Genomic DNA, 10,935 nt, shown 5'->3' with positions numbered 1-10,935 from the left:
CAAATCTTGTTTTCTACATAATTTAGAATACTAATGCACTTACTAGTTTTTGGACACACAATGTATAAAAAATGTAATTTCATGACGTCAACAACTGAGAGGGGTGGGGACAGAGCTGTAAAGGAGCAGAGTTTTTATATGTTATTAAAGTTCAGCTGGTATAAATACAAATTAGCATGTTATAACTTTAGGGTGTTAAATGTAATCCCCATGGTAACCACAAAAAATAGATCTAACTATACAGAAGAGGAAATGAAAAAGGAACTTAAATGTTTTGCTTATAAAAATCTACTAAATACAAAAGAAGACAGAAAAGTTCCTTGTTAGTGGTAGTTACTTTAAATGTAAATAGGTTAAACTCTCCAGTCAAAAGACAGAGCTTGGTTAAATGGACAAAAACAAATGAGCCTGCCTTGTCTGATATGCTCAGTGGTTAGAGCATTGGCCATTTCACCAAAGGGTTACAGGTTTGATTCTTGGTCAAGAGCACATGCCTGGATTGTAGGTTTGATCCCTGACCCCAGTTGGGAGGCAACAAATCAATGTGTCTCTTTCACATAGCGCTTTCTCTCTCTCTCTCTTTCTCTCTCTCTCTCTCTCTCTCTCTCTCTCTCTCTCTCTCTCTCTCTCTTCTCCTTTCTCCCTCCCTCCATTCCTTACACCCTCTCTCTCAAAAAACAATCAATGGAAAAAATATCCTCAGGTGAGGATTAACAAAACAAAAATATTTAAAAATAAAACATAACAAAACAAAATAAAAAATAACACAAGACCCAACTATATGCTGTCTACAAGACACTCATTTGAGTTCCAAAGACACAAACAGGTTGAAAATGAAAGGATGGAAAAAGATTTCTATGTAACGTTAACCATAGGAGCAGGAGTGGCTATATGAATATCAGACAAAATAGATTTCAAATACAGACGTACCCAAAAGCCCGAGCCGGTTTGGCTCAGTGGATAGAGTGTTGGCCTGTGGACTGAAGGGTCCTGGTTTTGATTCCGGTCAAGGGCATGTACCTCCGTTGCAGGCTCCTCCCTGGCCTGGGCCTTGGTCAGGTCATGTGCAGGAGGCAACCAATTGATGTGTTTCTCTCACATCAATATTTCTCTGTATTTCCCTCTCTCTTCCACTCTCTCTAAAAATCAATGGAAAAATATCCTTGGGTGAGGATTAAAAAAAAAGTATGCAAGAGACAAGAAGGACATTATGTATTAATAAATGGTTTAATATAACAATAAGATATTACCATAATAAAATTTTATGTGCCTAATGACAATCAAAATATATGAAGCAAAACCTGACAGAAATGAAGGGAGAAATAGATCGTTCCACAATAATAGTAAGAGACTTCAAGACCCCACTCTCAATAATGGATAGAACAACCAGATAGAAAATAAGTAAGGAAATAGGAGACAACACAATAAACCAATAGACTACCTAGACTAAAAGACATATAGAGAACACTACCCAACAGAAACAGCATACATATTCCTCTCAAATGAACATAGGACATTTTCCAGGATAGACCAATGTTAGGCCACAAATTGTCTCTATAGGTTTAAATAAATAGGTATCAACAAGGTATCTCTCTAACCAACAGAATGAGGTTAGAAAGGTAAAACTTGAAAATTAAAGAAAATTGTGAAAATTAAACAGTATACTTTTAAACAAACAATAGATGGAAGAAGAAATCACAAGAGAAATTAGAACATACTTAGAGATGACTGAAAACAAAACATTCCCAAACTTATGAGACTAAGTGAAAGCAGTGGTAAGGGGGAAATGGATAGCTATAAATGCTTGCATTAAAAAAACAAGAAAGATCTCAAATCAACAACCTAACTTTGCAATTTAAGGAACTAATAAAAGAAGAACAAATTAAACCCAAAGCAAATAGAAGGAAGGAAAAAATAAAGATTGGTGAAGAGATGAATGAAATGGAGAATAGAAAACAATAGACAAAAATCAATGAAAGTAAGTTAGTTCTTCAAAAAAGATGAATGAAATTGACAAATTTTTAGCTACATGGACTAAGAAAAAAGGAGAGAAAAAAAGAAAGAAAATAAAAAATGTTGATAAGGATGTGATGAAATTGGAATCCTTGTGCACTGTTGATGGAAATGTAAAATGGTACCCAAAGACCACAGCTGCTGTGGAAAACAGTATGGCGGTTCCATAAAAAATTAAAATAGAAGTGTCCAGCAATTCAACTCCTGGGTATACTCAAAATAATTGAAAGCAGAATCTTGAAAAGATATCTGTACAGTTGTGTTCAAAATTATAGAGACAGAAGTGTAATGGTGGTTGCCAGGGGCTTGAGGGAGGGGAGAATGAGGAGTTATTGTTTAATAGGTATAGAGTTTCAGTTTTAAAAATATTTTTATTGATTTCAGAGAGGAAAGGAGAGGGAGAGAAAAGATAGAAACATCAATGATGAGAGAGCATTGATTGGCTGCCTCCTGCACATCCCTTACTGAGGATGGAGCCTGCAACCTGAGCATGTGCCCTGACTGGGAATCAAACTGAGACCTCCTGGTTCATAGGTCGACACTCAACCACTGAACCACACCAGCTAGAGTTTCAGTTTTACAAGATGAAAAGAATTACGGGAACAGATAGTGGTGATGATTGCACAGTAAGGTGAATGTATTTAATACCACTGAAGTGTACACTTAAAAATGGTTAAGACGGTGAATTTTATGTTATGTGTATTTCTCTAAAATAAAATAGCTTTTTGTTCACAATGCCTGTTGTTCCTGTACAATCTAGCTAAATGGAGTAATATTTACTTTTTGAAATTTTATATATAACTGGAGGCCCAGTGCACGAATTGTGCAACAGTGGGGTCCCTCAGCCTGGCCTGCGGGATTGGGCCAAAACTGGGTCTCCAACATCCCCCGAGGGGTCCTGGATTGCGAGAGGGTGCAGGCCAGGCTGAGGGACCCCAAAGGTGCACGATCAGGGCCGGGGAGGGACCATGGAGGGCTCCGGGTATGTCTGGCTTGTCTCGCTCTATCCCGATTGGCTGGACCCCAGCAGCAAGCTAACCTACCAGTTGGAGTGTCTGTCCCCTGGTGGTCAGTGCACATCATAGTGACTGGTTGACAGTGGACTGTCTGCACCCTGGTGGTCAGTGCACATCATAGTGAGCGGTTGAGAGGCCTTAGCATATCATTAGCATATTACACTTTGATTGGTTGAATGGACAACTGGATGACCTAACACTTAGCATATTAGGCTTTTATTATATAGGATTTTTTTGTTTGTTATATTGCCCATTAAATGACTAGTCTCATTTTGAACTCTCCATCTCAGACAGTGATTATTTATTTTTAAATTCATCTTACATGTTTGTCCATTCTATCATCAAATTTCAAAATCATTCCCACAGAAAATACTTATTCCTTTCTGGAAATATTGTGGTTTTGTTGGCTAAATATCGAAAGCTAATATTCTTTTTTTTTTTTTTGGCTGCAAAAAGCTTTATTGTTTCATTTGGTGCAATGCATGGGAGAGGGCTTCAGGGTGGTTAAAAGAAGGGCTAGTAGTTTTGGGGAGAAGCTCAGGTAAAAGCCAGACACCAGGGGATGCAGAGGGGCCTCTCAAGGGCCTCTGGGCTCCAAAGGCTCCTAGTGGTGCTTGAGGGTGAGCCTTTCAAAGAGATACTCGCCCAGCCCAGCCTGGGGGCCGGCCAGCCTGTGGAGGTGAGTCAGGTGTTGCCCATCTTCTTGTTGAGTTTCACCTCTTCACCCCGGAAGTGGTTCTCCAGGAAGTCACAGAGCTGAGCGTCTGCATGGGTAGAACCCAGGGCATGCAGCTCCACAGGGCCTGGTTCAGGTTCCTCTCCAAGGCCAGGGCAGCTTCCATGGCGTCCTGAGTTTTGCCCACTCATTTTGGGAAGGCTTCAGCACGTCCTGGGAGAGAATGCGGCCAGTGCGCTTGTTTTGCAACTCTAAGAGATGCTCAGCGCCCTCGTGCTTCTTCTCCACCAACGTGAGGAAGGAGTGGCCCATGCACTTGAGAGCCACATCATCCTGGTCGAAATAGAAGCCTAGAGAGGGGTAGGTGTAGGAGGCCTGCAGATGCAGGTTGCCAGGAGGTTGACCGCAGCCTCCATCTTGGTGGAATAATTCTGACGAATTTGGGAGCTCATAGTTGTTTGGCAATAAGGAGTTAAGGTAGAAAAAAACCCCAGTGTGTTGGCTGGTCCCGGAGGTGGTTCTGAAGGTGGGGACTGGATAAGATGCAGGAGAGAGGCTGGAGGCTGGAAGAAGGGGCGTCCCTGGGTCTGTTCTGTCCAAACACTGTTGAAGCAAAAGACAGATCCGGGACCGCCGAGGGCACTGCCAATGTTATTCTTTTAAGAATATTCTGCCAATGTCCTATATCAAAGTTTATATTTATTTAGTACTATCAACAGTACTATGGCTTTTAAAGCCTTTTAAAAAGAATAGTCTTTAAATATATATAATATAAATATATGTATATTGATTTCAGAGAGGAAGGGAGAGGGAGAGAGAGATGGAGAACATCAATGATGAGAGAGAATCATTGACCGGCTGCCTCCTGCACACCCCAGACTGGGGATCAAGCCCGCAACCAGGGAATGTGCCCTGACCGGGAATCGAACCGTGACCTCCTGGATCATAGGTCGATGCTCAACGACTAAGCCACACCAGTTGGGCTTTTAAGTCTTTTTTTGAGACATAATTGCTTGATGTAATTTTAACAGCTCTAGATCCAGAGAAACAGAGGCATAAATATATTCTTTAATAACTTGTGGTGTGTGTATTTGTGTGTGTGTATTTGTGTGTGTGTATTTGTGTGTGTATACCCAAGGCTCTCCAAAGTATAGGGAGCAGACGGTAGGGTAGTGAAGACCTGGGTGGGGGTGGGTAGGGGCTGGGAAGGGGGGTAAAGGGGAAGGAAGTGGGAGATATCTGTAATACTATCAACAATAAAAAATATATTAAAACACAACAACGAAGTATAGGGACCAGAGATAGGCCCCTTTTGATCCAATTTAAGAAAATTACCAGCTGAGCCCATCTGGTTTCTTTCCTAACACCTGTTCTGTGGTAAGAAATTGTAAGTCTCCCAATATTGAGAACAGTTTTCATTTAAAATATTTAGTCTTATTGTCCCCATAAGTGGGAACAGCTAACATTTACTGAGTGTTTCCTATTGTTCTAAGTATTTTATATTTTTTTACTCATGAAATAGTATTTACTTACAAAACTCTATGAAGTAGGTATAACTATTATCCCAATTTTACAGATAAGGAAACTGAACATAGAAATGTGAAGAAAATTACCTAAAACATTGAAATAGCCCAAGAATGTCAACACTTTGGTATTAAAACTTTCTTTTTTGAATCTGGGAAAAGCACAAAAATCCATGGCAAAATATGCTTCCTGGTTCTTGTTTCGGAAAACACAGCCATCAAATCTCTCTATCCAGCATCAACCTTACCCTGGCAGTCCCTCAAGCTTCTCCAACTTAACATGTTCAAAATCATACTCATAATTTTCTCCTTCAGACTTGCATTTCTTCCTGTGTGATTGGCACCACAAGCCTTGGTCATCTGAGCCAGACCCTGGGGTGATCTCAGGCTTTCCCTTTCTTCTCCCACCAAGTCCTCCTCACTTAACCCTTTGCACTCGCTTGCTTTTTTCTCGAGCTGCTACCAACGCTAACCGTGTCGAGTCACACTTGACATCCGAGTGCAAAAGGTTAAACATACATTTCAACGTGCTATTTCTTGATTAGAATTGATTACAGGCAGGTGTTTACTTTGTGACATATTCATCAAGTACAGTTATAAATTTATGCACTGTTTGCAGTTATATGCATATCTGCATATGTATATACTAGAGGCCCGGTGCACGGCATTCATGCACTAGGGGGGGGGCAGTCCCTCAGCCTGGCCTGCGCCATCTCGCAGTTCAGAACCCCTCGGAGGATGTCTGACTGTCCGGTTAGGTCCTGCATTGAGCGTCTGCCCCCTGGTGGTCAGTGTGCATCATAGTGAGCGGTCGTTCCGCTGTTTGGTCGATTTGCATATTAGGGTTTTATTATATAGGATAGTTTAATTGCAATTCAATAAAAATTATTTAACATTTTCATTTATTTATTTATTATATATTTTTATTGATTTCAGAGAGGAAGGGAGAGGGATAGAGAATCATTGACAGGCTGTCTCCTGCATGCCCCACATTGGGGATCGAGCCTGAAACCTGGGCATGTGCCCTAACTGGAAATCGAACTGTGACCTCTTGGTTCATAGGTTGATGCTCAACCACTGAGCTACACCAACAGGTAAAAATTTCATTTATTTTTAAAAAGGAAAATGTAATTTTTAAAGGTATTTTAAAAGCTGCTTTCAAATCACACCAGTGTAATATAGTTGGGTATGAACTAGGGCTCAGGTGTTTCTGAGAGGAATTGGGCAAATCTCCCTCCTTTGTATCTATTGATACATTTATATCTACTGATTTACTCAAGGTTTGAGGGGACTTTGAAGAGAAGCCCTGAACTCTTTTCAGATGTATACAAATATGACCGGTGGACAGGGGTGACCATAACAGAAGCCTAACGATAGGGAGGTAGACCAGAAGCCATTGAGGGAGAACTCTCTATAAATGGAAAAAATTATTGAGTATATGAACCTGCTCTAGCAAAGTAATGAAGAAAAGTGCCGGTTCCAGGTACAAAACAGGGGCTGATACTGGAGGAAATTCCCACCCAGGCCCTCTGGTGGCAGATGTGCACCCTGGGAGACATGGGTTATGAATTCAAATAGGAAGAGTTACATCACTGATCTCTAAAACACCGTGGGGCCCAGTCAGCCTTGCTGAGGTTGCCCTACTCGCTTCCACTGGGCGTTCTTACTCCCAAGAGTTGAAGATATGGACTTTCTGCCTTGAGTGCAACGCAGTGCCCAGGTTTCGTGGCCTTCAGGCTGCAGCTGAATTCCAGCTCCACCAGAATGTGGCCTGGCTGAGTTCCCGCGTCACTGGTTCCTCGTGGTGGTGGGAGTGGTAACATCAATAGGAGAATGACTCCTGTGGAATCATGAGGGCCTGAGGTTATGGAGTCCCTGCCTGGATGTCCATGGCAATGAGAAAAAGGATGATATAACTAACGGTTCAAGCAGTTTCACTTCAGGACCTCTCCAACTGAGCATAACAGAAAAAGCATTCTCTCCATTTCACAAGCGATAACTTTAATCTGAAGCATCAAGCCAAAGCAGCGGCATTTCAATTTCACTAACAATGGCACATGGCAATAATGGGAGTCAACTGCCAGTGTGGAGTGGCGCTTCCACAAACCGTTGGGTCCTGTGCATGCAAATGCCTGGCTTGGCTAGCCATGGCCTACAGCCTCTACTGTTAGCTTGCTTGCAAAAATTCTGCATTTGAAGCTACCAAGATTTACTTGTGAATGTTAATGGATGACATTTGTATTCACCTACTGGCAAAATTTGAGATTTCTGATTATCTTTCTGAGACGTGTGTGTGTGTGTGTGTGTGTGCGTGCGCGCGTGTGTTTATAAAATCTAGTCTATATCCACACTGTTGTCAGACTGCTGCTTCTTAAAGCAAATCTTATTTTCAGTCATGCTTAAATTAAAACTTCCCCGACTCCACATTGCTTAGGGATACACCTCCTCAGCTGGGCTCACCAGACCCTTCATAACCTGACTCTTGCCTATGTCATTAATGTTCTCTCCTGCCACCATCCCCGCAGTCTAATGATCCTGAAATGGAACTTGGATTCCCACTTTCACCGCATGTCTCTTATTTCAATTTTTCCCCCCTACAACTATGTGGAAGTTTTATGCTCCATTTTTATTCTTTTATCGATTACTTTAGAAATTTTAACATATATACTTATCAAAGTCTGAAGTTAATCTCTTTATCCTCTCCCTCCCCACCCCTAAGGATCTTAGTCACAGAGATATATACTATTGTTGTCATGTTTTAATTCTATCTTTGGAAAAAACCAGCAGACCTTATAACTGTTTTATACAGTTGAGGTTTATATATATATGTACCCACGTAGTTACCATTTTCTTTGTTTTTCATTACTTCTTGCACGCTAGACCTTCCATCTATGATCGCTTCTTACACGAGATCATATTTTGTCTGAAGAACTTCTTTTATAATTCACTTTAGTGATGGTCTGCTAATGGGAATCTTTCAATTTTTTTTCCTCTCTGAAATGCCTTTATTTCGTCATGATCCTTGAAAAGTCTTTGTTACCTGGCCACAGATTTCTAGGTTGATCATTTTGTTTCCTCAGCACATTGACCGTACCATTCCACTGTCCCCTGGCGGTCTGCGGCTGCTTTGTGAAGTCAACTGTCAGCTCATCTATGGCTTCTTTGAAAGCAACCTGTGTTTCCTCTGGCTGCTTTTGAATTCTTTTTATCTTTGTTTTTGTAGTTTTGATATGATGTTGTATGTGTGGCTTTCTTTTTACCTGTCCTACTTAAGATTTGTTGTTAATCCGTAGCTTGATATTTTAATCGGGTCTGGAAAATCATCACCCATTATTTCTCCATATGTTGCCTCTGCCGTATTCTCTCTCTTTGGGGGGAGTGGGGGTGACAGGCTTCTGATTAGGTGTATGTCAGGCTATCTCATGTTACCCTTCATGGTTTTTTTAAAAAAATAATATATTTTTATTGATTTCAGAGAGGAATGGAGAGGGAGTGAGAGATAGAAACATTAATGATGAGAGAGAATCATTGATCGGCTGCTTCCTGCATGCCCCACACTGGAGATTGAGCTGGGGCATGTGCCCTGACCAGGAATTGAACTGTGACCTCCTGATGCATAGGTTGATGCTCAACCACTGAGTCACCCTGGCCTTCAGAGACTTATCTCTTTATGATGTTTTTTTTGCATATATTTTCCAGCTGTATCTTTCTGTTCACTGATACTATTAGTACCTGCATCCAATTGTCTGTTAAACCCATTTATTAAATTTCTAATTATAGTTACTGTATTTTTCATTTCTAGAAGTTATATTTAGTTCCTTTTCTTATCTGCTTGGTCATTCTTTAAAATTCCTTGTTCTTTGCTCATATTTTAAAATTGTCTTTTATTTTTTAATGAGTCTGAGACAGAATTGGATGAATCATAATCCTTGCTTCATGGTTACTGTCATAATTGGACATAGATCTCTTAGGTTGCATATGAACGTATGTATGTATGTAATTATAAAAGAATGTAATGGATACCTACAATCTCACCAACTAACGCAAGAGCTATCTGCCCCCCACCCCATCTTATAACTCTGCTTCCCCTTCCCAGATTTGCCATGATCATTACCTTTCTTTTTTGCTTTTATAGTTTTATAAAATATATATGTGACCTAAATATAGTGTTCAGTTTTAGTTGTTTATGAACTTTCTGAAAAGAGTGTTATGGTGTACATAATCTTGGATTTAGCCACATTTTTGCATGCTCTATATAATATTCTATTGTGTGCCTGCTCCATAATTATTCATCCATTCTTCTGTTAATGGGCATTTTGGTTGTTTCTACGTTCTCCCCTCTCCCCTCTTGCTATGCATATTCTTGTATCTATCTCTTGATAAACATGAGCAGAAGTTTCCACTGGGTACATAACTGGGGGTGAAATGCTGGGTTATAGTGTATATAGAATCAGTAGTTAGCCAGTCCACACCAGTAAAGCTACTGGTATCCATTCTGGTTGGTCAGGCATCTGTTCTGATCAGCCAGCACCCATGTGTTATTGGTTAATACTTCCAGTATTATCCTTCAGAGTCTATGAATGACAAATTTGTAAGCTAATGACAAATTATTTTAAAATGGTTGTTGTCATTTATACTTCCACCAGAAATATATGAGGTTCTGTTGATCCACATTCTCTACAACATTTGGAATTGTCAGATATCTTCATTTTTGCCAATCAAATGTGTAGGAATCCCTTTCCACGTCCCAAGTGGTCCAGGATTCCGGTTCAGGGTTCGAGTTCTGGAGAAGGGCCGCACACAAATGAAAGGAGACTTGAAGAAATTCAATTTGGTGAAATGGGGGGCCAGGCGGTAGTCCAACTCTAGTGGGAGAACTACTCACTGCTCTGGCCCTGCCATCCCTTTTATTGAGTGAGGCTTTGGGGAAAACATCTTAGCCAGGATAAACAGAAATTTACATGGGAAAAACAAAGGTGGAGGCTGCTTCAGCTAACAATGTCTCAACTAAAGGGTGAGTGGTTAGAGCAATTAAGGGTGTTGACCAGCCTTCCTGGCTTCCTGTCAACATCTCTCTTTTAGTGAAACTGATTTGTTTCCGGCACAAATGGGTGTAAATTTGTGTCTCATTGTGGTCTTGATTTGCATTTTCTGTTTGCTAAGAAGTCTGAGCATCTCTTTCTGTGTATATTGGTCATATGTATTTCCTCTGAAAATTCCATGCTCATACATCTTTCTCATATATCTTACTCAGAGATCATGTATTTTTCTATTTGATTGTTTCTCTTTTTCTTAGTGAATTGAAGGAGTTCATATAAAGAAATTTTTAAATCCTTGATGCCAATTCTTGGTCAGTTATGTGTTACAAAGGTCTCCTCTCCATTATAGCTTGCCTTTTCACTTTCTTTAAGATGATTTATGAATAGAAGTTCTTCATTCTAATATAGCCAAATGTATCAATCTTTTCTTTCCTAGGTAGTGCTTTTTCTATGTCCTAAAAGGTCAGAAAGAAATTTACCTGTACTTCTGTGATGGTTAATTTTATGTGTCAACATGACTGGGTTATAGGGTGCCCAAATATTTGTTAAATATTACTTCTGGGCATGTCTGTGAAGGTGTTTCTGGATCAGATTAACATCTGAGTAAAGCAAATCACCCTTCCTAATGTGGGTGGGTCTCATCCAATCTACTGAGGCCTAAATAGAAT

General features: G+C 40.3%; 1 pseudogene; it reads right to left on the bottom strand.

Annotated features, from left to right (window-relative positions):
- Nucleotides 1–3,645: 3,645 nt before the first annotated feature.
- Nucleotides 3,646–4,157, bottom strand: LOC129150275 (ferritin light chain-like; annotated as a pseudogene).
- Nucleotides 4,158–10,935: the final 6,778 nt, after the last annotated feature.

Source organism: Eptesicus fuscus, chromosome 9, assembly GCF_027574615.1.
Source record: "Eptesicus fuscus isolate TK198812 chromosome 9, DD_ASM_mEF_20220401, whole genome shotgun sequence".
In the NCBI taxonomy this organism is placed as follows: Eukaryota; Metazoa; Chordata; class Mammalia; order Chiroptera; family Vespertilionidae; genus Eptesicus; species Eptesicus fuscus.
The sequence above is the reverse complement of the archived record's forward strand: the minus strand, read 5'-3'. Positions and strand labels throughout refer to the sequence as shown.